The 25,580-nt window shown below is 41.7% G+C and overlaps 1 long non-coding RNA gene across 1 annotated transcript in view; it reads right to left on the reverse strand.

Moving 5' to 3' along the window:
• The window catches only part of LOC307175846, a 192,978-nt gene extending 168,110 nt beyond the window's left edge, over positions 1–24,868 (reverse strand). Inside the window, exons 1-2 of the long non-coding RNA XR_013824506.1 lie at positions 24,294–24,868; positions 18,527–18,647 (exon numbers count right to left, since the gene is read on the reverse strand). This is a non-coding gene — a long non-coding RNA (uncharacterized lncRNA). The remainder of the gene's footprint in view (positions 1–18,526; positions 18,648–24,293) is intronic.
• Positions 24,869–25,580: the final 712 nt, after the last annotated feature.

The raw sequence follows: 25,580 nt of genomic DNA on the forward strand, positions 1-25,580 counted from the left end.
TGGATTAATTTACATTAAATGCATAATGATCTTTAAAGCCCTTCTTCTAACTACTGCTGAATTCTCACTTTAAGAAGAACTGCAATTTATAGAAAAGAAGACAGTTTTTTAAAGGAAGTCTCCAGTGAATCCTTTGGCAAAGTGAGTAATCACATTCTAACTTATGTGTTTTGCAAGTTGAGAAACTAGATTCTCGTTTCGGTATCTCTGGTAGAGGAGATGAGAATGGGGGCAAAGGGCATCTCTTGGACGGCCCAAGAGGAAAGGGTGAGATGAGAGGAGAGGGCAGCCGTCCGGGTTCTCTCCCTGGAAAGTTAAATGTCAGCAGGGTTAGGCCTTGCCAATATAAATACAATCACAATGATGGTATAAAAAGACATGCATTTTCACCTCTATTGACTTTTCACGTTCATGGGATAATTATTGTAACATTTTCTTAAAGGGCAAAAAGCTTTTGATGATGAATACATCTCATTACATGGAATTTTACGTGTAATCCTTACATGAATCTCATTGTAATTCAATGGATGAATTACGTGTTAATGCTAGCATAACAAGCCTTTAACCTATTTGACTTAATTACAGGCATATCATCAGATTTACTGGGAAAAGGTTCCTTCCCTAGGCTCTGAAAGTCTTTTCACTTTTTTAACTCTTTGGTTAAACCTTTCGAAGGCAGCATCAGCCTCTGGCATGAACAATCTGTCTCTTACTACCACATCTATGGACTTCACCTATAGGAGTAGAGGACAGAATAGGGAAGACATCCTTTTGCTTAACTTTGTGAATGTCTATATAGATGTTGAGGGCTCCCAGTATGTCTGGTCTCTTACGAGCAGGACCTTTTTCAAGTCAAGAGATATGGTGAAATAGAATGAACTTGGGCTGGGAGTTAGAAATCTCGCTCTGACACTAAGAGGGTAGCTTTAGAAAAGCCAATTAACTCGCATGAACCCCAGTTTCCTTTTCTGTTAAATGGAGATATGATACTACTTGCCTTGCCTACTCACAGGGTCTTGGTGAAGATCTAAGGATGTAACGTAAGTGATATTTGGAATAGTGTTGTGTGAAAAATAAAACAGTACAACTAGAGAGTATGGAGCAAGAAGAAGAAGGAGAAGAAGGAGGAGGAGGAGAGGAAGAGGAAGGAGAAGGGGGAGGGGAGGGGGAGTAGGGAGAGGAGAAGAAGAAGAACAAGAAGCCAGTGAACAGTAATACAACAAATCAGCCCTTTAAAGAGCATTAGTAAATACCCAAGGCACATCCATACAAAAATAGGGAATGAACAGGATACCCAAGGAGCACAGAGCAGGGATACCTAACTATCTGAAGAGTTCTCAGAGCAAATAACAATGACTCTGAGACTAATCTGAGGATAAGTAGGAAAGAATTAGAATGGGAGTTGTTTTGGGGGTGCAGTGGGTATGGAGGTAAGAAGATGAAGGGTCTTCATGATAGAGATTATAACTTGTGCCTTCCTACAAAGTCAGGACCCAGCAAATTTTTTGTTGAATGATTGAAAGGGAGAGCATATCTGAGCATAGGGTGCAAGATGAGATGGATTGGAGATGTGGTGAGAGGGAGGTGGAGGCATAACTAATGGGGTTCAGTTTTAGAACAGTGACTCTGGCTACTACGTGAAGAACTCTGTAGAGGGGGGTGGGAGCAGAGAAGCCAGAGAGCAGAAAATTGCCACGAGTCCATGGCCTTGAAGAGTCAGAGAAGGACTCGACTGTTGGCTGGGTGTGAGGATAGTCTGAGGAAAGGGTTAAGGAAACACTGGCATCCCAGATTTAAGGAGAGAGGAAACACTAAGCCAGAGATTCTAAATCTCACCCCCAGTTACAGGAGCATATGGGAAGAAAGGCCAAAGTCTTAGCATGTCAGTAGACACTTCCCGAAAGAAGCTCCCTTAGCTGAGTCCTGACAGATGAAGAGGAGTCCACCAAGTAAACAGTAGGAAGCATGAGAAGCACTTATTTCTCATGCATCTGCAGTCAGCAGGGGCAGCTGTGCTTCAGGCTATCTGGTGGCTACAGTGCTCTTGCTGAAGCTCTGCCCTTCAACCACTTTCCTCCACTTGTGCTCTTTCTAAAGCCTGGCCTGTAGGGGCAGCCCTACCTGGGAGAAGCTCTCCTCATGGCAACAGCAGAAGCACAAAGGGGCCAATGGAAACATGCAAGGCTAGGAATCGGCACACTATCATTTCTGTCCACGTGCCATCGGTCAAAGCAAGCCATATGACCAAGACTAAAGTCAAGTGCCCAAGGAGGAGGGAGCTGCTCTCTGCCTTTCGTGTGAGGTATTGCAAAAAGTTACATAGCAGAGGGCACAGATACAGGGGCTAGGATGAGAGGCAGTGAAGAATGGGCTCGATAATTCCATCTACCACAGGGGTCTTCTGCATGAATCTCAGGAGAGAATCTTTGTGAACAAAGAGTATATGAGATGATAGACCAGAAGCCAGTTTAGTTGCACTTTAGAGGACAGTGGAGGGAAGAAAAAGAGAGAGAGAAACTGGGATGAAGAAAGGTGAGCATGGGCTTCATGAAGGGCTTATTGTAAATCACGGAAGGTACGAAAGTGCTAAATGCCAACGAGAACAGGGCATTCTGGGAGCAGTTAAGGAGCAGATGGGCCCCTAACCCAGTCTTAGGGGGTTGCTGGGGAGACCTACCAGGCAGAGAGATGGGGGTTTGTCAAAATTGTAGGACTACAATCCCTTTAACAAAGCTGGTGCTCACGGACCAAAGGCTCAGTGTCTTTGTGGTGCGATACTGCATATTTCATCAGGGTTTACACCTGAGCAAAGTAGCCAGGCTCCCCTGTTGTGATTTGGTGGATCCTGAGAAATGTCCCCTACCCCACATCTAGAAAGCCAACAGCGTCCAGGGTGTGCTGCTCAAGAACAGAGGACGGGGAGTCTGGTTCCGTGCTGTGCTGAGCCTAGCCCACCCCATGACAGGTACTCTGGGGGCATTAAAGTGTTTGTTCTCCTGTCAGCAGGCTAGAGAATCCTCCAAACCCATGCCAGGGATATGCACACAGGAAACACTCTGCTCTGTGAGAGCTGTCCTGTCAAAAACCGAGAGAGCTGACCCTCCTGCAGATCTGAGCACCTCTCTTAGTTCCCTTTCTCTGTAATCACCAGAGGTGGTAACGGATCTCCCTTAAAAGGATGCCAGATTTCACAGAAGCCTTACTAATTCCTCCCCTTTTTATCGGCCAAGTAAAAGTTATATGTGGGTGTGTGTGTGTGTGTGTGTGTGTGTGCGTGCGTGTGTGTGTGTGTGTGCACGTGTGTGTGCGTGCGTGTGCGTGTGTGGTGATTGAGTGAGGGCCAACAAACTCCAGAGAGTTGCCTGAGGTCACACGGAGTCAGTGGCTCAATAGGGTTTAGCAAAGCCTCATGCCCTGTCTGGTCCCCAATCCTTTTTATCTAACCACAGAACAAGTTGTCATATGAAGAAAACATAAAAAGCATTAACCTCTGATAAGTTACATTTATTTTTCTTGCGCATTTGGCATTTATTCTGGTTGTTCCAATTTGTGTGGCTTTGTATATAGAGTCCTGTGTGTTGTCCTTTGAATCCTGGGTCTTTTATTTCTGTTGGCATTTCCCTTATTCTTTCATTAAATTTACAGATTTCCATTTCAATAAAAGTTGTCTCAAAACAGTCCTTGGCTTTGGTATCACTGCAATGTGGAATTTAGCCGGATTTTCTTCCCTCCACACTAAAGTCATTTCAGCATCGGCCATTAAAAAACTTTTTTTCCTCCAGTTTTACTGAGATGTAATTGACATTCAGCACCGTATAAGCTTAAGCTGCACAGCATAATGATTTCACTTACACACACCATGAAGTGATTACTACAATTTGTTTAGTGAACATCCTTCATCTCATAAGGATACAATATTAAAGAAATAGAAAAAAAAGTTTTCCTTGTGATGAGAACTCTTAGGATTTGCTCTCTTAACAACTTTCCTATGTAACACACAGCAGTGGTAATTACATTTATCGTGCTGTACATTACATCCCGAGTACTTATTTACCTTATAACTGGCAGTGTGTACCCTTTGACCGCCCTGTTCCAATCCCCCCGAATATCATGAGCTATTCTCCATCAACTGATTTGAATGTTTCCAGGGAGAATAAAATTATTTTAACTGTGATTTCTCATATTTTCTCTGGTCTTTTGTCTCTCCAGTGAAAGTCTCTGGCCTTTAAATATGCCCTAACATTATCCCCACTCACAGCGTAGTTGGTGTCTGTTAAAATCTTTGGTGCATTTCATGTTGGTGCATGCCTACAGCTAATTTTCTGTGAAATGCAGAGCTGTTGACTTTGGTGGGGCAGCACCGCAGGCTGGACACAGTGGTCTCAAGGCCACCGAGAGGCCACTTTCTGAAAAGACCGAAATAACCCCCAGAAAATAAAGGGCTTCCCTTGATGCAATCTAAGCGGCCCATACTTATCTGCTTTGCACTAACTGCCAAGCACATGTGGTGAGACTCACAGATTACCCGAGTATAAATGAGCATAAAGATGAACCCAATTCCCTTTGCCATCATGTTTTTCTAAAAGACTGAAATCCACTTGAAAAATAAGAACAGTTCTCTATTAATAAAGATTAGTGTTTAAAAGATCACGTCGAGCTGGAAAAAACAAACATCACAATTTCCAGTAACGTGGTTTATCATAACATAGGTTTCTAAATTGGAAAGAAAGTCATTACAATTAATTGTGATGACAGAGTCATTAATGAGCTTCAAGGCTGTCCACATCTAAGGACATTCTCGCCTGCTGTGCTCGCAGGGCTAGAACTAGAGTGTGGTGGTCTCCTTAGGCACAAAACTTCAGGGGGTGCCGGAAAGTCAGTAGTCAAGATAAATATTTTAATGCCATACTTATAAGACCAAAATTATGCAGAAAAATCCATAATGAACAAAATATCAAAACTGATTGATCAAAGTGGATTGACAGTAAAGTTCCTGCTCTTCAGATGGGTGTAATACCAGAAGATGGGCAGAAAGGGCGATTAGTTTGAAAAGTGTGCTTATTGGAGCAACAGCCGATATGTTCCAAGGGACTCGACAGAGAGAGAGAGCAAGAGAGAGAACCTATGCGTATTTAGTGTTGTGTTTTATCCACTTTAGATTAAAGGAGACTAGAAAATTGGAGAAGAAGAGAGAGTCTATAGGAAACGGAAAAAGCTTTACAGCAGCCTAAGGCTGTAATTAACCTTGATCTGTTCCATCTACTTAGGGACCCCTACTTTGAAGAGGAGGTGACATTCTCTGGCTTCTCTCTGTGCTCTGCAATTGGCTTCATTCTTTTACTCATGGGCATCGTACCCCAGGAACGATAGTCATGTTCATGTCATAACTCTGTGCTCTCTGAGGGCCTGGCTTTCAGGCCAAGGGGACGTGGAAATCGACAACAATAACTCAGGTAATTAGGTGAAAATATCTGGCTTAAATTATCCTGAGAACCATCTTGGGGAATACATTAACCATTCAAATTGTATTTGAAGACAATGGAGGAAAAAATGTTGGGTACGAAAAATTCAGGTGTTATAACATGCATTCAATGAATGTAACACAGTATTGAATATAACATAGTATTCAAGTGTGAAGTGTTATCCATCACAATCGTTGGAATGGGGAAGGTAAGACACCAAAGCATTGCTTAGGGAGAGGGAGTTTCTGAGCAGAGGGCAAGCATGCATCCCATGTAGGGCAAGATGAGGCCACAGTCTGGGTGGCACTTTATATTTTATTAATTTCCACTGCTGAGAACTTCAGATCTTTTCATTATTAGGGTATTTTACTGAGCTTATGCCTCCAGGCTTTTTAAGTAAAGGGCACACTTTTTTTAAATTAAACTTTAAATCATCATGCATTAAAAGCTGTTCATTACCATGAATATATTTAAAAATGGGGTGCTGAAGTGATCACATAAATCTCCTAAACTGAAGTGAGGTAAAGGGAAGATTACCTCTGAGAATGGGAAACCCTGGAAAAATAAGTTAGGTCAAAGAGGACAACGTCCATGTCGGTTCGATCTCACCACCTTTATGTCTAATCACCTGCATCCAATGAATGGACTCATAAACCCATCCCACTCATTCATTCATTCACTCATTCATTCACTCAACAAATATTTACTGAGTGCCTACGTTGGGTCAGACACTGAACTAGATCTTTAGAAAAACAGTTCCAGTTCCTGCTCTCATGGAGCTTATAGTCCTGTGCAGAAGACAGCCTTTAAGAGAATCATCATGTAAATAAATATAGAAGGATACCTAACTGGGGGACCTGAACAAACCTAGGGCTCAGGGGAGAATTTTCTTAGAAATTGAGATGTATATTCAGATAGATTACAGCTAACTTGGTGAAAGGGTGTCTGCATGGGAATAAGGGAAGCATTTGAGAAAAGGTGCAAAGAACAAGCCTATGAAAATGGACAATGGCAATTTTTTTCATTTTTTAACTTGAAGTATAGTTGATTTACAATACTGTGTTAGTTTCAGGTTACATCAATGGGGAGAGGGAGGAAGAGACAAATTAGGAGTATGGGATTAAAAGGAACTGGCAAACTATTTTTTTTAATTTTTTTTGCGGTATGTGGGCCTCTCACTGTTGTGGCCTCTCCCGTTGCAGGGCACAGGCTCCGGACGCGCAGGCTCAGCGGCCATGGCTCATGGGCCCAGCCGCTCTGCGGCATGTGGGATCTTCCCGGACCGGGGCACGAACCCGTGTCCCCTGCTTCAGCAGGCGGACTCTCAACCACTGCGCCACCAGGGAAGCCCAGAAACTGGCAAACTTTTAAAGGTTTAAAGTGGATGCAGAGAATTAGCAGAAGATGTAGGCCGGTGTGGGTCAATACTGGAACTAGAGCTAATAGGAAATTGAGAAGAGGCGGACAAGTGGAAATCTAGAAGGATGCAGCTGGAAAATCTGAGAAAAGGTCACCAATAGCTTCAGTTTGGGGGACTGGAGTGCAAATGGGGAAACAGACTCTCAGGGAAGCTTATAAAGCCCATCTCATCATAGAGTGAGCGTTTCCAGAGAAGTCTGTGACGCTGCTGGATGTGTGACAAAACCATACGTCCGAATCCCGCGGCTGCCTGAGAATAATGGCTTCCCCTTCCCCTTGCCTTTCAAATCTCACATCAGGTCGTGTCGTCAGGATTTCTAACGCAGGACCATGAAGGGAAAGGGATTCTAGAAATTTTGGCTCCCAGTCTTAGGCAGAGGAGTGGTGATGGGAACAGCAAAGCAGGCACAGATCATTTAGGGTTTGTTATCCAGCTTAGAGTTTGAGATCCAATCCTAAAATCAATGGGAAGCCATTGCAGGGAAAAGTGTAATTAGAAGTTAACTTCTTCCACTGTACTCTGGCTGTGCTATATACAGACTAGAAGGTAGCCAGGGAGAAGCAGAAATACAGGTGAGAAGACTTGTAAAGCAAGAAATGATATTTGGACTAGAGTAGAGATTGAGAGAAGTAAAAAGATTAAGATAGAACTTTGTTATGAATTGAACATAGGTGGTGAGGTGGAGAGAGGAAGCAGTAGAAATACACATGGGTTTCATCGCTGGTTCAGTTCTCCCACAATCTTTAGATTCAGAGACAGGATGACAAGGACCTTCAGGTCAATTTGACTAACCCAGTCCCTAATTCTGACTGATTACTGTCTTTATTCAATGCCTCCCTCGTTGATGAGGTGAAGGGTGCATGCATGCTTGTTTCAAGAATTATTTTCAATCCACATAATTTTCACGTCTTTGCATGAAAAAGTCACTGTACCAGCACAGATTTAGGAATTACAGTGTAAACATTTTCTTTTTTTACTGCCCATGAGTCGTAGCGGGAGCAGCAAGCTAGACAAGAACTAGGAAAAGTGAAGTTCAGCGTTCAGTGAAGACAGGTCCCCCCCACTTCCGAAGCTGTGTCTGGATCAGTAATCAGAAGATCAGGTTTAGAAATGGGTAAGAGTGGAGCTTAAAGGGGATTTGAAGGTGATGAGAAGAAACCCTATCTCTATATGGACAGAAAAAGAGATGCTGCAGGTAGTGAAGCCAACGCTCCTCGCCATCTCCTTTATCTATCTTGGAAGCTCTGTGGATTGGCAGGAACTGCCTCACTTCAAAAGGAGTGCTAAGAGAAGTTAACTATGTGTTTGTATTTGATACCATTTGTTAGAAAAAAACGCCAACTTTTTACCATTCGGCAATGTAGCTATTGTAAATGAGAAACGCTGACAATACAAGTGTGCCTCTTTCTAAGTAAATTTGATGGTAGGCTTTCAAGTTTATAAAACCTTATCAAGTTCATAGGAAGCTAATGTCTTTCTGAAACCTTGAACTTGGGGATTTCGTGAATCATGAATGAGATGGTGAGACCTCCTGGCAAAGTGCAATGTTGCAGTCTAGTATACATACGGAGAATAATGACCTAGGCTTGGTTTTAACTTTTAAACCAGGAAAGGATGCGACAGAGTTTTGCTGGGTTTGAGTGTGAAGTCAAGGAACTGGCCAGAAAGAAAAAACATACGTATGTGTCCACCTGACCCAAGAAGAAAATAAGAGGGAGAGTGACACCTTACTTTCAGAAGAAAGGATATCCTCAAGTTAAGCAAATGCCTTAAGGAAAAAGTAAATTTTTAGTTTAAAACTTTCTTCAGCCAATAAATATCGTATAATCCAGAGATGTACTATGAGGCCCCGTAGCTCTAGAATTGGTAACATCTTAACCACTTTTACCCCAAGACACTTCAACTCTCTCCATTTGTGAATTTTCCTCTGAAGGCATTTATTTTTAATTTTATAACAAACTCCAATCAGAAATAGCATTCGCCTTCAAGGAATATGTTTTATAAAAAACTTCATTATAAGATATACAATTGTATTTTATCAACATTTTATAGACATGTTATAGGAGATACATGTTTATTCTTATGAAAAGGTCTTGAATAATCGAGCTTCTCTAAAACATCTAACTGTAAAACCATTATTTCAATTTTAAAATAAAAATGTGATGATATGCAGTTACAAAAACTGATTCTTCATCACTGTTATTCAGAAATGCAATGCCTCTCTCTTCTTTATAACTCCTTATTTAATATATAGTTGTCAACCAATGAAGCATGAAGCATTGAATAAAATTACTTTCAAATATAAAATAACAATGTATTTGGAAAAATTAATTTTATTTCCTCTACTGAAAGGAAATTTCAAAACTTGTGATGTATTATTCAAACTCAGAAGGACCAATAGCGAAGATGCTAGAAAAAAAATTAGTGGCAGCATCTAAAATAACAATTTTCAAGTTGATGAATGACACAAAACCATTTGAGAGGGACTCCTTTGCATCTGGAGTGGAATCATGATGGTTTATAGCACGTTGAATGGTAACGTAGTAATGCCCCAAGGTGGTCTGAGGTCATTAACTCTCATCAACCTCTTAACAGCACCCCCAGGTCACATTCCTGCTGTATGTCTAATGTTGTATTGTATGAAAATTGCATAAGGGAAATAACCTCTCAAGTTTTTGCAAACATTAAATGAGATAATGCATGCAAGGCACTTAACACCATACCTAACATAAAGGGAAGGCTCAATAAACAATTGTCATCACTGTAGTTTAACTGTCCTGCCAGCCAGAAAAATCCATTAGCTGAAACAGAAAGACAATTTACAGATTGCGGGTTGAGGTGCTCTCAATAATTTATACTCTGTCAACTTCATCTAACGACAATAAAAGAGAATCAACTCCAGATCAGCTAATTATTCTTTGTGGGTGAGTTTCAGAGGGGGGTAGGCCATACAAATGTCCTAAATCTGAAAGAATTTCATAAAATGCCTCCGGGTTTTAAAAGTTCAAAAGAGTACTTAGAAGTCCACAATAATCTGTGCTGCGTGTATGAGCCGAATCAAAGACAGGGTTTTAATTCCTAATTCATAGAGTAACTCATATGGGACCATGAGACTCACCAGCAGACTTCTTGGCACAGATGTGTTTCAATCTGTCAAACAGGAGTATTAATCGTATATTATCTTGTTAAAAAATTTCCACAGAGGGCCGTGAAGCTAGGAGGTCAGACAACCACAGTTCTCTTCCCTTGCCGTTTCTCCTTTACCTCTTGTGTATAATTCAGTATGCTCCAATAGTCTTCACAGTTGAGTCTGGCCAAAATGAGCAATACCCTTGTCTCCCGACTTAAAGAGAAAATTCTAAGTGGTCTGAATGGCAAAGGTATTATGTTGTTTATGGACCAGAGAAATCCAGAAGTAGAGCAGCTTCAGGCCTGTTTTGATCAAGGCTCTACCTGTGTTCTTGCACAAATGAACTGTCTCTCTGCCCTCCTTCATAGTCAGCCTTGCCTTCAGGCTGGCTTCCCTAAATCCAGGTGTCACATGCACATATGACTTTTCCCAGGAAACAGGATTTTCCTTCCCCTCCTCATTAAATGCAAGTCCTGAGCTTCCCTTTGAGGGAGCCACCTCTTGCTCTGGGCCATCCTGAAAACCAATCCTGCTGGCAGAGAGAGGAAACTATACTGAGTGACTCAGCAGGTGGAGGACAGAATTACTGCTACCCACAGCGAGGCCACGACACGGTGAGGAAGCGATGGATCCTGAGCCAACCAGAAGTTGCACCACTTGTCAGATTCTATCACAGGGACCAGAAAGTAGCTTCAAGGAACTTACCGAGATTCTTTTGCGATCCAGCTCTGCTGTATTTACCACCCCTGAGATCTACTCAAGTCCCAGACGGCCAAAGAACAACCTGAAAAATATATTTCTTCCTCTGCTAAAAATCAGCACTCCTCTGACAACCTTGTTCTGGGAACCAAGCTTGTGTATTGTTTCTATTTCCTTTTCACTTGAGATGAATTCTTTTCATAAAATGCCTTGGTCTTTTTGACCTTAAACAAATAGACTGCCAGGTTTTTCTCCAGCAAAAATTGGTTTATTTGGGATCAGCAAAGAACTGCAATCTGAGGTCCGCAAACACAGTGAGCCAGGTGCAAGTACTGCAAATCAGGGAGAGGAAAACTCTTTGATAGAAGGGAAAAGGAAGGTGGAAGGACTAGAGTAAGCAAAGAGTCTGTGGCTTTTCATTGGCTGAGTTTTAACAGCCTCTCACTGGCTGAGCTCTGGCCAGGCAAGAGAAGGACGTCTTTCTTCTTCCTGTTGGGCTCTGCTATCACAGAGCACGAGAGCTCCCCCTTCTGGCCTCCCCATTCAATTTTAATTGAGGTTTCTGTTTATTAATTTTTATAGTCCCTTATATAAATAGGCCCTTGATTAATCCCTCCCAGACTGTGGGGAATATGGCTTAAATTGGTGTCTAGGAACTCAGCTGTACATTTATACTAAAATCTTACATGGGAACAAATAATTTTATAAGAACAAATTGAGATTTAAAGTCTCTGGATGTAAGTCAATGAATGAGTGAGAAAGTGTAAATAGAAATCATATGGATTTGTCCCTGGATGGATTTCAGCACACAGCACCATAGGTGTCCATATTTTAAGGGTACGAGGTAGGAAGTGCTGTAATGTCATATTGCACTTTGTGTGACCCTCAATTTTTAGATTGAAGGAAATAACCCAAAGACCTTCAGGTCCTGAAATTTTCTCAAGAGTTTTCAAAAGTGATTTAGGACTTGAATGAAATATTTTAACACGTTTAAATCCTTTCCATAAAAATTGTTTTCCTTTGTGGAGTTTAACTGAAAAGGTAATGAGCACACTTCTTTTCCATGTATTTAATGTGTCAAAAGTACCGTTTTGCTGTTCATCTTGAAAGGAATAAATACAGATCAAAAGGAAAGACAAACACCAAAAAAAGCTTATTGGGAACTGAGGGGGAAAACATATATTTTTTCCCAAACTCTCTCAGGCCACCCAGGCTATCCACTGAACAGAATTTTATGCCTCTCTATGTGTATATGTGTTTGTGTGTTTAGGTAATTTTGAGTTTTCCTAAAGGTTGCATAATCTTTTTGAGCTATGGACTCCTTTGGCTCTCTGGTGAAACCTATGAAACCCTCCTCAGAAAAATAAGACAAGTAAAGAAATGAAGTATATTAAAACACAGTTGTCAAAATAAATATGTGAAATAGTAATATATGTGCTTCTTTATTAATGCGTTCAATAATAAGATTGTTATGGGCTTAATGTTTATGTCCCCCCCCAAATTCATATGTTGAAACCCTATCCCCCCAATGTGATGGAATTAGGAGGTGGGGTCTTTGGGAGATGATTAAGATTAGATGGGCTCATGAGGGAAGGGCCCTCATGAATGGGATTAGTGCCTTTAAAAGAATCACAAGGAAGTTCATCTCCTCTCTCTGCTCTCTACCATGTGAGGATATAATAAGTCAGATGTCTGCAAGCCAGAAGGCGCCCTCACGGAAGCTGACCATGCTGCCATTCTGATCTTAGACTCCTCGCCACCAGAACTGTGAGATATAAATTTCTGTTATTTATAAGCCAATCATTCTCTAGTACTTTTTAATAGCAGCCTGAATGGCCTAAGACAATGATCTAGAGGCAGGCCTACTAACTACCATAATTTTGAAATAACTGGGAATGATATTTTGAGGTACCTGTGAAGCTGTCATGTGATATGAAAACATCTGTGATGCTGGTAACAAAGTCACAAGTACTCCTGATTCTACAATAATCTGTTGCCTTAACTAAGGTGACACAGCTGAGATTCAAACCTCAGACAGTCTGACCCTAGATTCTGCTCTCTCAACCACGTTACTATTCAGCCTAAAACAGACCTGTGAGACAATTTAGCTCAAATCAATGATTATGCAAATAAGATAACGAAGGTTCAGAGAGCAGGAATAACTTACATCAGCAGCTATAGTTAAGGAGTGTTTGGTTTGGTTTTGTAGCTCTCAAGTATATGGAATTGCACTAACCGTAATTATTGCTTCAAGACATACCACCATTACTGATCTATGAGTGGTCCTCCTTACTTTAATTAATGAAGTAATTTAAATAAAATAACGAATATTCATAAACTCACCACCCAACCCAAGGACTCGACATTGACAGTAACTTACATGTACCACCCCTATGCTATCCTTATTTTTTTTACAACTTGAGGTAGCCAGAATGTTTTTCTTTTACACACACACACACACACACACACACACACACACACACACACTTCTTTATCACAATACAGGCGTGCTTAAAGAACGCTGTTTAGTTTTAGTAGTTTCTGAATTTTATTATAAAATGGAGCTTATGTTTTGCGCTCAGCATCACATTACTAGGAATCATCCACATTGTTGAGCATATCTATAGTTCAATCATTGGCTAAAAAAAAAAAACCTGAAAAGATCCAGCTCTATGCTGTTTATAGGAAATAGATTTGAACCCCAATGTCCTAAGTGGAAGACCAGCACCTAAACCACTACTATAGAACGCTCCCTCTTTCCCTCCAAGCGCACCTTCCCCTTCTGAGTGGCATATTTATTTGGAGGGAGGTCTTGGCAGAAGCCTTGAATCACAGCAGTAGGCGGCTGCTAACCACCACCTTTGGGTACCTTTGGATAGGGCTGACTTCTTATCTGAAACGTGTAAATAAATTGGCACTGAGCATCTCTGACCTGGTGGAGAGAAAAGGGAAAACACAGCTCAAAAGTGTGCAGAGGCCAGCATTATGGGCCTACTTGGGAAGGAAAGATAGCTCAAAGTCACAACTGATTGGGCTGTGAGGAAAATCCTCATGTTGCTTCACTTGGGTTAAGACCAAAAGCCAAGCATGGCTAGACCTTCGGGGGTAGGACTCAGTGCCATGTTGCTATGGTGATTCTTCCACCAGCTCAGAGGCTTCCTCTGCTCTCTAGCAGAGCCCAGCCTCCAAGGTGGGAGGGGGTGAGAGTGGTGGGGAGAAAAAGATAGGGCTGCTGAAGCCAAGGACAGAAGAATTCTACTGCAGGAAGACCATGAGATGAAAATGCCCTTCTGCTACGTGTGTGCACATATGCGTGTACATCTGTGTGCATGTATGCGTGTACCCACACTGGGGACGGAGGGATGAAGAATGGATTTTCTCTGCTATGTGTCCCCCTAGGAGCTTAGCTTTAACTAATTCATTTACAACTTACCCTCTTCCCAAATGATGATAACTCAGGTAACTTTATGTTGCAAAATTCCTTTTTTCTGGGACTGTGAAGATGCCTTAGGAGTAATCCCCTCCACACCACATGCACATGCGCACACTCGCACACACACAACATATACCCTTCTGCCATCTTTTCTAAACAAACAACAGATTGCATTGCTGCTGTTCAGAATATTATGCCAAGAAAACAAGGGGAAAAAAACCCAACTTCTTCATCAAGATTCAAACCAAATGTATGTGCCTACCAAGTGATATACTGCACAGTTATAAACATTTCATCAATGTTCATCTAAGCCCATGCCTGCAAAGATTCAGGGAGACTGCTGCCCAGCCCCACTCCCCGGAGAAGGGCCGCATGAGAAAGTGAGTCATATCTGCCATCTGCCCAGTGCATTCCAGAACGTTCAGCAAGCATTCTCTTTAAGGTCACTCATAATCCTCATTTTACAGATGGACAACGGGAGAGAGGAAGAGGGGTGATGTGCTGCCTTTCTCCACTGCTTCTCTCAGGATCCACAGAAATAAGCAAGCTCCTTTTATTCACTGAAACCGTTAAAAAAAAAAAAAAAAAAAAAAAAACAGCAACAACTTTTGCCAGACCATAGGGGCAGATTTCAGAGTGTGATCATTTTTCACCAGGAAACATGGCATCTACCATGGCTGCCACGAAATATAAGATGAAGAACATACTTCTTTCTCCTTTCTGGGGTAACACAACTTGAAACACAACTTGAAACTTCCAACAGCAGGTAGTCATAGGCCACTGTACCTACCAACAAAAAATCTGGGGAAGCCCCTCAGAAGAACTAAAGCCCTATTGTATTGTGGCATCTTTGTGATATTTTAAAAGTGAAATAAAATCAAGATGCATAAAACCTATTTATTTTTTTCAAAATGGAAATTTATAGCCATAGCAAAAAAAATAAATTAAAACTAGAACGCCTCCTCTGTAGCAACAGTCTCCAATGACATTCCCAGAGTATGTCATTATTCCATATATGACTTCAGGCAAGTTACTTTAAACTTCCTCATTTTTTTCATCTGTAAAATGGGGCTATACATTGTACCAAACTCTAAAGTGATTTTGATTATTCAGTGTCATGTAGAGAACTTGGCACAGTGCCTAACAGAGTAAGAGCAGAGGAAATGTGAGGAATCCTCTCACTGTACCAAGTTCAAATGTCTTACTTGAACTGGTAAGTGACTCCCCTTCCCAAGGAAAGTGTAAAGAGAACCCAGCTTTAAGAATGAGAGACAGGCATTAGCAAAATACTGGCCCCTGACAAATACATCCTCAAATTATTATTGAGCATCCTTTCCTTATCTTTTACATGAAGAAGGACCACTGTACAATTTCTAAAATCATGACAATACTTTCTGCCCCGAGGTGAACTCGGCTGCAGACTTCAGTGAGCTGAAGTGGAGAAACCATATGCAGAAAAGGATCCAGGTTGTTTCAGGGCATAGGTTCCAACTTCGTGGCATAGATGTGGGCAGCTGGGCAAGCTGCATAAGCCTAAAACAGCTCCTTTGAATAAAGGTTTCCAGCTGACTGCACAGCTAAGTGGCAAGGTCATGAAGGGCCTTAGGTTCTGGGAGACAAGGCTTTATCCACAATCAAAGAAAAGCCCTTACTTCGGGGATGTACAAAGAGGAGGGCATACCCCCACCAGCCTCTTGAGTCACAAACACATATGCTTGGAAGGAAGACCCACACACACAAAAATGCTGTCATCTTTAAATAAGAGAGAATGGTTGGTTATTACAGAGAGTTCCATAACTCAGTGGGTGTATTCATTTGTAAGGCTCTTGATGTAACATGATTTCTCCCTGTACACACCCTGAGACAAACTGCTATTCACTTCAATTAGCCATTGATAAACATGAGGTAATTAAATTATCAATAGTTTGTGGCCAACATCATCATGGAAGCCTAGATTTGAAAGCAGCTGAAGAAAATTTAGACATCACCTAATTCACTGTCTTCATCGTATGAAGAAAACACAGTCAAGAGAGAATTGTTGACTGGTCCAAGCCCTCATAATTCATCACACCAGATAAGAATACAACAATTCAGTGCTGCTTCCAAAACCCAGCAAGATTAATAATTCAGTTGAGAAACTGTCACCACCACCCAACCTGAGGACCATGACTCAAATATTTTATCAGTTTAACCATAAAGAACACTCTACTGACCCCCCACTAGTTCTAAGAAATGGGCAGCCACAGACTGAATAACCTCTTCCTCTCCGGAAACCTCCCAAAACTGTTCTTCTGTTCAGCTGCAACCAAACAAGGACAACCAAACACAATACCTAAAGACCAATCACAGAACTTCCCCACACCCCTTCCAGAAACCTCACCCGAATACACTGTCTCCTGTTTACTTTATAAAGTTCACCTTCCTTTCAAACTCTCTTTGAACTCCTGCAGAAGCAAAAGTGATGGGAGATGTTTCTCTTGCAAGCATATGAATAAATGGTCTTTGCTAATTTTGGTTTCTTGCTTAGTTTTGGTTCGGGGACAGTAGAATTTGCATATGAAGTGTTAGTTAAAAAAAGAAAAACCTGCTCATTGAATAACAATTTTAAAACATAGGTTTTAGAATGCAGTGGCTCTTCGATACCTTGACAGATATCCATCCATGAGCTGTTTGGGCTGAGGCAGTGCAAAACTCATGTATGATTCTCCAGAATCTTTCTTCCTCTGTTACAGCTACCAAGAATATTTCAGACGTCAAGTTCTCTGTCATCTTGTGTCCCTAAGTCACTGATCGTGTAGAAATTCATTTTTCACATGTAGTGTGAGTGAGATATAAAATTGTGTGTGTCAAATCATGGAAATTTTGGGAGGTTTTTGTTACAGCACTATAACTTATCCCATCCTGACTAATACACATCGAGCAATTGCACAAGAGAAATTTATTCTCTTAACATTGTGGGAAAGAATTGATTTAACACAGTTAAGTTTTCCCACTGATGGCCCACTTCATCTGAAATTTAGGAAGCTTTAGCCCAGGCATGGAGACTAAAGAAGACATAAGGGAGACACAGACACGGGTAACGGTGAATACAAAGTCAGCCCATGGTGAATGCTATAATAGAAAGATAAAGTGCCCTGAGAGCACAGAGTGGGGTTGGATTAGCTGTGATTAAGAGAATCTGTGGAGGACTCAAGAAGAATACATCATTAAATCTTTGCCTAGAAGAACCTCTCTGGGTGTGGATGAGAAACAAGGGAAAGGAAACAATACAAATAAAGGCTCACCTTGCACTTCTGTTGGGTTACAGGGCTAAATAAATAATTAAATAAGAGCCTACTGTAGTCCTCTGTGTTCTGGCGACTGATAAAATCAAGAGATCATTTTCTAGCTGCTAATTGATCTCACTGGGCATCAGCTTGAGAAAGATGATACTTTATGTAGGTAGCTCATGGCTGTTAAAGTGTCCTGAAGCCACGAGATTCTAAAAACTGTACTTTAAAATTGCTTTTCAATGAGGAGGTCTTTTACATAACACCTTCGAATTCAAATTCTACTGTGTCAAAAACAAATTTTAGTTAGAAACCAAATTAGTGAAGTCTGTTTATTCAAACACTTGTTCTAGCAAAGAAAGCATCTACTGTCACTTTCACTTACATCTCACTGTGTCCACCAACCCCACACTGTTATACCATGACCCTTCCCGAGGGGCCCCATCGACATGGTGTTCTTTCGTACTCTGGTAAACAATAACCCAGCTCTGTCTTATCAGGAGGTTATTCTGGGGAGCCAGCATTCCACAATTACCACCTTTCCAGTTTCCAGTATCAGTTTAGTCACTACCTGTGACCTGATCACTAAACCAAAGTGACATGGTTTTGTTCTGCACCACCCCGTTTCAGGTACCAATTTCTATATTAGTCAAGATGGACTGATTATACCGTGGTAACATAACCCTGAAATCTCAGTGACTGAATACAACGATAGTATATTTCTCACACATGTGACATGCTCCTTGTGAGTCAAAATAGGGCTGTCCTTCACATAGTTACTCATGAACACAGACTGACAGAGGCACCACCATCTGGAACATTGTTATCCTCCAAAACAGAAGACAGAGACGCAGCAGGATCTTTCACAGGATTTCTGCTGCCTCAGCTTAGCACTGACAAGCATCATCTCATTGGCAAGAACTATCCAGATGGTCCACCTAACTTCCTGGGGCCCAGGAATGGAGGAAGCATACTTGATGAAAATGATTGTCCCTGACACACTAAGGTTGTGTAAAGATACCACCACTAAGAAAAATGAAGAGACTGCCAACTAGGGGCTTCAAATCTGGCGAAGAAAAAACACTATCAAAACACAAGACACAAGATAAATACCATTTTGAAGTCACTTCCTTCTGGAGCTGCCTCGAAATCCAACCACGATGATTTGCAGAGGACCATCAGTAGATTGGCTGGGTCTAGACACTCCTTGCCACTCCCTGCCCTTCGCTCCAACCTATACAAAAAAATAAAAGAGTCTAGGTCATTTGTGAGTATTCTGAATCACTCCTGGCTTACCCACTCGAATGTTCTCTTGATCAGATTTGAACTTGAAAGATTGGAGAGTTTAAAAATGACCTGCTAGGGGCTTCCCTGGTGGCGCAGTGGTTGAGAGTCCGCCTGCCAATGCAGGGGACACGGGTTCGTGCCTCGGTCTGGGAAGATCCCACGTGCCGCGGAGCGGCTGGGCCCGTGAGCCATGGCCGCTGAGCCTGCGCGTCCGGAGCCTGTGCTCCGCAACGTGAGAGGCCACAACAGTGAGAAATCCGCGTACCGCAAAAGAAAAAAAAAAAAAAAATGACCTGCTAACCTGGGAAACTTCTGCAGTTCAAGATAGCAATACAACTGAGCCTAGTCAGAACAAATGTGAACAGAGCAACTTGGAAAACCCTAAAATCATCACAAACTCTAGCAGATATGAGTAAGTCCACCACCCCACACTGGAAGTTTTGTTGGATTTGAACATCACTGTCATCTCAACTCATTCCTCGGGCAGGGGATGGGGGCCTCTCTTTATTCATCTGCTGGAAATCTGGTTCCTCCATGAGGTTCTGTGTTCCAGAACCCCGTTTCCGTGCTTTAGTGCCCAGTCATGAGTCTAATCAAGTCCACATAAATTGAGTCCAGTAGTTTCATTTTAAACATCTTTGCTTCAAGCAATTTCACTGCAAATGATTTTGCCACACAACTAACAGGTCGTAAGATAATTGTGCAGTAAAAGATAAAAATAACAAAAATAAAATAAGAACATTAAAAAGGACATAATGAATCATGAAAAACTAGTAATAAACATTTTATTATGAAAAAGAAAATACAAAAAATATTTGAATTCATTTAAAATGTGTTACTCATGGTTCTATTTGTATTCAGGTTCATCTTACAGGAAGCAATGATTCTTCCTTTCTCAAAGTGGATCATTAAGGATTCAGGATCTAAGGTTCGACATTAAGTTCTTTACAATATTAAAAAATCTGCTTGAAAGGCAGATTTTTTCTCAAAGTGGATCATTAAGGATTCAGGATCTAAGGTTGGACATTAAGTTCTTTACAATATTAAAAAATCTGCTTGAAAGGCTTTTCATATTTCCCAGGAGGTAAAACAAACAGAGGAGGGATACTGCTATTTCTTGTCAATATATGTAATGTATAAAACTGGTGGTGCATATCTGGACTACATTTAAGTGTTCCATCGCATGCCCAGTGTTCATATTTCCCCAAGTCATCTAAGCCAGATTCTGTGCCAAACACCAAAATGCTGTCTGCATCATGTTCTCCACTATCAAATAGCAAAATTTTTTCAAGAAACTTATACTCATCAGGAATCAGGTAACCATTTCTTTTTTGGGGGATAGGAGGAACTTGATTCTTCCTTTGCCTCCAACTTCTAATATAGTGTCATAACTGTGGTAAAGACGGCATGAAAGGACAAGGCACTGCATCTAAATTAGCTAAAGAATAGGTCGTTAATGCTCTCAAAAACTGTTGTGAATTACTAGCCACCTCTTTTATATTCGCCACAGCTTAGTAAACTTTTGGTCCTAATGGGTGGGAGGGGTGCCTGTGTTCACCGAAGGATTTGCGAACTGCTACGTTATCGTTATCATTTTCTAGAATAGTATGCAATCTGGCTTTACACCCTCTTTTTTCACACTTCCAGTAAGTTTGCTTATCACCGTATTTTCTATCAGGTCCGTATACACAGTTGTTATCATCCACTATTTTAATACCAACACATTTACTCACCACTGTATAGACCATTTTGAGGCCTAAAATGTATACATAAAAATGGGAGTATTGCATCAATGGAGAAATGAAACCAAAATGTCAACCAGTTGAAACTGCACTTAAGGAGAAAATACCTAGAACCCACATACATTCGTACATTTGTTCTCATTCGCTTGGATTGTGAGATGCCTGTTGGAATTATTGTGATCCTGAGGCTCTAGATGTCAAAGCCCTGATAAACTGAGATAAACCACCTGAAAAACATGATGAGTGACAGCCCTGTTGCAGGAAGCCCATTCTGAGCAACAGTGATGCCATGTTGCCCTCTCCATAGTACTCTACCTATTCCCAGGTCTATTCCAAATCCAAGAATAGCTGGAAGCAAAAGGAAATGAGTACCCAGAATCTAAAAGCCTTTCTGTCTGCCAAGAGGACAGACTGCAGAGCTGCAGGTGCTCAGGAAAGCCAAGACGGCCCTCTCTAGACCAGCCAAGGCTTGGAAAATAACAATCATGTTTGCATTTTTTTTAAATAAATATTTAAAGTGTATGCTTCCCCCCCGCCTTACTTCATATTTCTTTTTGTCTTTACTTCCATCCCCCTGAAGGCAAGCCATGCTGGTGGTTCTCACGATTATTTCAACCCCTGAAAAGGCACCAACTTCATCTGTGGAATCAGCCTGTCATGCTGGACACATCTATTGAGTATGGTAGGCAATCGCTTTTCATTAAAGTGTACAAATAAAATCCGAATGAGGAGTAAGTGCTCATACCTCTGTAAGGAATGACCATGGCAGCCCCACGGAGAGGCAGATTCTGATCACGTCAAGACAGAACAAAGCTGCGGGGGGAAGGAGAAGAAAGCAAAGGGCTTCCCAGAGAATGGGGCCTGGGATCTTGACGCTCTATAGCTGAGGCTGCAACTATCAACCTCAAAGGAGGGGGAAGCAGTAGGAGTAATGGTACCCAGACTCTGCGCTTATGACAAGTGAGAACAAAGAACTCAAAGAATGCATCCAGCAGAAAGACCTTTCGGAAGCTCTGCTCACACTGGCTAAGAGGACCTTGAAAGAGAATGGTCTTTGCCAACACACAGAAGTAACACTCAGCAGTGAATTGCAGAACTAATGCTAGGATGAGGGAGAAAGAAACCCTAATTCATGTCTTAAAATAATAGAATCTTAAAGTGAGATCATTTATTTCATCTGTTAAGTTTCTAAATAAGGCAACTGAAGCTCAGGAAGATGTGAGTTGCTCCAAGCCACAGAGTTCCTAAGAGTATCTTTCTGCAAATACATTTTAGGTGAATTCCCATAAATTTCCATTTTAAAACAAAAGTAAAAAATCACATACCACTGTCAATATTCATAGTTTGAGTTGTCCTAAAAGTGGACCTTAAGACAAGGACTTGTTTGCAAGTTTGGGAGGTGCAGGAAATGCTGGTGTGGGAGTGGGGATGTAAGATAGCTGGAAAGAGTGCCAACAAAGCAATAAGACAATAAAGGGTGTGTTTATTGGTGTGTTAAATCCAGCAAATTGCTCCACTGGGCACTTAGAGATAATCCAACTGGGGAAGTCTGCAAGATGGAATAGAACAAGTACCTCAGAGTTCTCCCACTTGCAGAAAAGGAAACCAGAGTATTTTTCCATCAACTCCCATCCATCACTGGATGAGGGGTTGTGTCTAAAAAGATAATTCCCTGGCCCTTCCATCCTGCCCTGTGAGTGGGCTGAACAGATTTCTATTGCTTCAGAAAAAGTCCTTAGACAAAAAGCTGGAGATGCTGATGACTGGAAATCAGCATGAGAGCAGGAAATGCAAAGGTCCAAAAGATATGTGTGAGGTACCAACAGTGTATGCTATACCAATCCACCATATATTTAGCTACATTTCTGCTCACCTCTATTCCAGAGATAATTAAGAGGTGTAGATTCCCAGTTTTCTATTGTTCAGTAGGTAACGTAGTTCTTTAATGGCATAATAGAGATGGCATGCGTGAAAATGCTACTCAATAACTTAGTTTGCCCTTCAACCATTTTTGCAAATTCTATACCATAATTGCTACACCATTGGCTTGAAATATGCATAACATATTTTATACCCAAACCCCTCTGTTTATCGAAGTGTATTATCATAATGCACAACATGAATGGACAGGTGTGTAGTTCACTTTGTTAGCTTTCAAACTGGTATAAGTATGTCCTAAACTTCTGAACATTATAGCATTTTAAATTTAATGGGCTATAAGAAGATACACAGACTTCAGATCATGGAATTTGGAAACATGTCCTAATCCCCAGTGTCTTTGTTAATACATCAAAAAGATATATAGGCATATGTCACATCAGCTTTACAAACAAACCAGTATATCTCATTGAATTTAAAAAGGAAGTTTATATCTCAAATAAAATGGTATGTCTTCTACTGGTGCTGCCTGAAATACTATTTGGAAAGTTGGTTTCTAGAATAGTTAAATTTAAAGTCATTTTAATGTACAAATCTCTGACAAGAACTAGAAGTGCAACCTATCACCCTGAAAAAAAGATAAAATAAATGTAGATTCAAAAAGGACTTGAATTTCTTTAAAGCTCTCAGAAAAATGTTACCATTTAGTAATGACATTCCCTATTCATTTGACCTCAGCTTGACACACTGAATTGCTCTGAACATCTGTGGCCAGACACATAAGTTCTACATCTTAACTCTTGCTTTTCTAATTTATACAGAAATGCACATTAAAAGAATGCCAAGACTAGAGCCAGAGACAATAAAAGCAGCAAAGTCATAAGTAATTATAAAATCTACATCTCCCTGTGCAAAGAGGTGACCAACACTGCCCTGCCAACTTTGGTAACATTTCATGTGGAAATAGCTCAGACTTAGAGATACGTCGTGCTTCTTACCTGATTCCATGGATTCTAAATGCCTGGATTAATGATACCCAAACTAGGTCTCTCAAACTAAAATAAAATAGGAACATCCTCATGACTGCTGGACTACCAACTAGATTATCATATGACTGATTATAAAGATGTGAGGTATAAAGGGGCGATGTTGGAGTATTTCAACACAGACAAGAAAACTTAGGGAATGAGCAGATCTACAAACTAATTTTCATAAATGTGTTACGTGTTCCCTATAATGTGACACTAGTGGACTCAGCCCCAGAAAGCTGGAGGGAGCAATAGACTTCCCAGTCACAGTTTTTGGTGATTCTTCATGGTTCTCAGCCCTGGCCACACATTAGAATTAACTGAGGAGCTATTAAAAAATACAATACCCAAGCCTCACCTGGCATCTCTGAGGTTAAACCCAGGAGTTCAGACAATTTGCATGTTAAACCAGAGTAGAGAATTACCAACCATTTATGGTAGTAAAGAGCAATAATGCAGGGGGCCTTAAAAGACACCATTTATTAATTTCCTAAGAAGCCATGATTGAAATATTCAGTTGTCTATAAAAATACGCATTTTATATTAAAAGTAGGTAATTAATATATTGATTTATTCAATAGAAATTCACTAAGCACTTACTGTGTGCCATAAAATATAATATGAATGCAAAGATTAATAAAACATGTTTGCTGACCTCCTGTATAAAGAGGAGGAAACACAATTGTTGACAGGATGATTACAAGGTACTGGAATAAATGTTTTAAGAGGCTATAGAGAGGAGCTTCAAGATGGCGGAAGAGTAAGACGCGGAGATCACCTTCCTCCCCACAAATACATCAGAAATACATCTACACGTGGAACAACTCCTACAGAACACCTACTGAACACTGGCAGAAGACCTCAGACCTCCCAAAAGGTAAGAAACGCCCCACGTACCTGGGTAGGGAAAAAGAAAAAACAGAGACAAAAGAATAGGGACGGTACCTGCACCAGTGGGAAGGAGCTGTGAAGGAGGAAATGTTTCCACACGCTAGGAAGCCCCTTCGCCGGCGGAGACTGCGGGTGGCAGAGGGGGGAAGCTTCGAAGCCACGGAGGAGAGCACAGCAACAGGGGTGCGGAGGGCAAAGTGGAGAGATTCCCGCACAGAGGATCGGTGCCGACCGGCACTCACCAGCCCCAGAGGCTTGTCTGCTCACCCGCCGGGGCGGGCGGGGCTGCGAGCTGAAGCTCGGGCTTCCGGCGGAGCGCAGGGAGAGGACTGGGGCTGGCGGCGTGAACACAGCCTGAAAGGGCTAGTGCGCCACGGCTGGCCGGGAGGGAGTCTGGGAAAAAGTCTGGAGCTGCCGAAGAGGCAAAAGACTTTTTCTTCCCACTTTGTTTCCTGGTGCGGGAGGAGAGGGGATTAAGAGCGCTGCTTAAAGGAGCTCCAGAGACAGGCGCGAGCCGCGGCCATCAGCGCGGACCCCAGAGACGGGCATGAGACGCTAAGGCTGCTGCTGCCGCCACCAAGAAGCCTGTGTGCGAGCACAGGTCACTATCCACACCCCCTTCCGGGGAGCCTGTGCAGCCCGCCACTGCCAGAGTCCCGGAATCCAGGGACAACTCTCCCAGGAGAACGCACGGCACGCCTCACGCTGGTGCAACGTCACGCCGGCGTCTGCCGCCGCAGGTCCGCCCCGCCCTCCGTGCCCCTCCCCCCCCCCCCCCCCCCCCCCCCCGCCTGAGTGAGCCAGAGCCCACGAATCAGCGGCTCCTTTAACCCCGTCCTGTCTGAGAGAAGAACAGACGCCCTCAGGCGACCTACACGCAGAGGCGGGGCCAAATCCAAAACTGAGCCCCCGGGAGCTGTGCGAACAAAGAAAAGAAAGGGAAATCTCGCCCAGCAGCCTCAGAAGCAGCGGATTAAATCTCCACAGTCAACTTGATGTACCCTGCATCTGTGGAATACCTGAATAGACAACGAATCATCCCAAATTGAGGAGGTGGACTTCGGGAGCAACGATATATATTTTTTTTTTTTCCCCTTTTTCTCTTTTTGAGAGTGTGTATGTGTATGCATCTGTGTGTGATTTTGTCTGTATAGCTTTGCTTTTACCATTTGTAAAATGCTAGGGTTCTGTCTGTCTGTTTTTCTATTTTAGTATAGTTTCAGCACCTGTTATCATTGGCAGATTTGTTTTTTGGTTTGGTTGTTCTTTTGTGCTTTCTATTTTTATTACTTAAAAAAATTTTTAATTATTTTTTGTTTCTTATTTTAATAATTTTTATAT

Source organism: Stenella coeruleoalba (assembly GCF_951394435.1).
Source record: "Stenella coeruleoalba genome assembly, chromosome: 17".
Classification (NCBI taxonomy): Eukaryota; Metazoa; Chordata; class Mammalia; order Artiodactyla; family Delphinidae; genus Stenella; species Stenella coeruleoalba.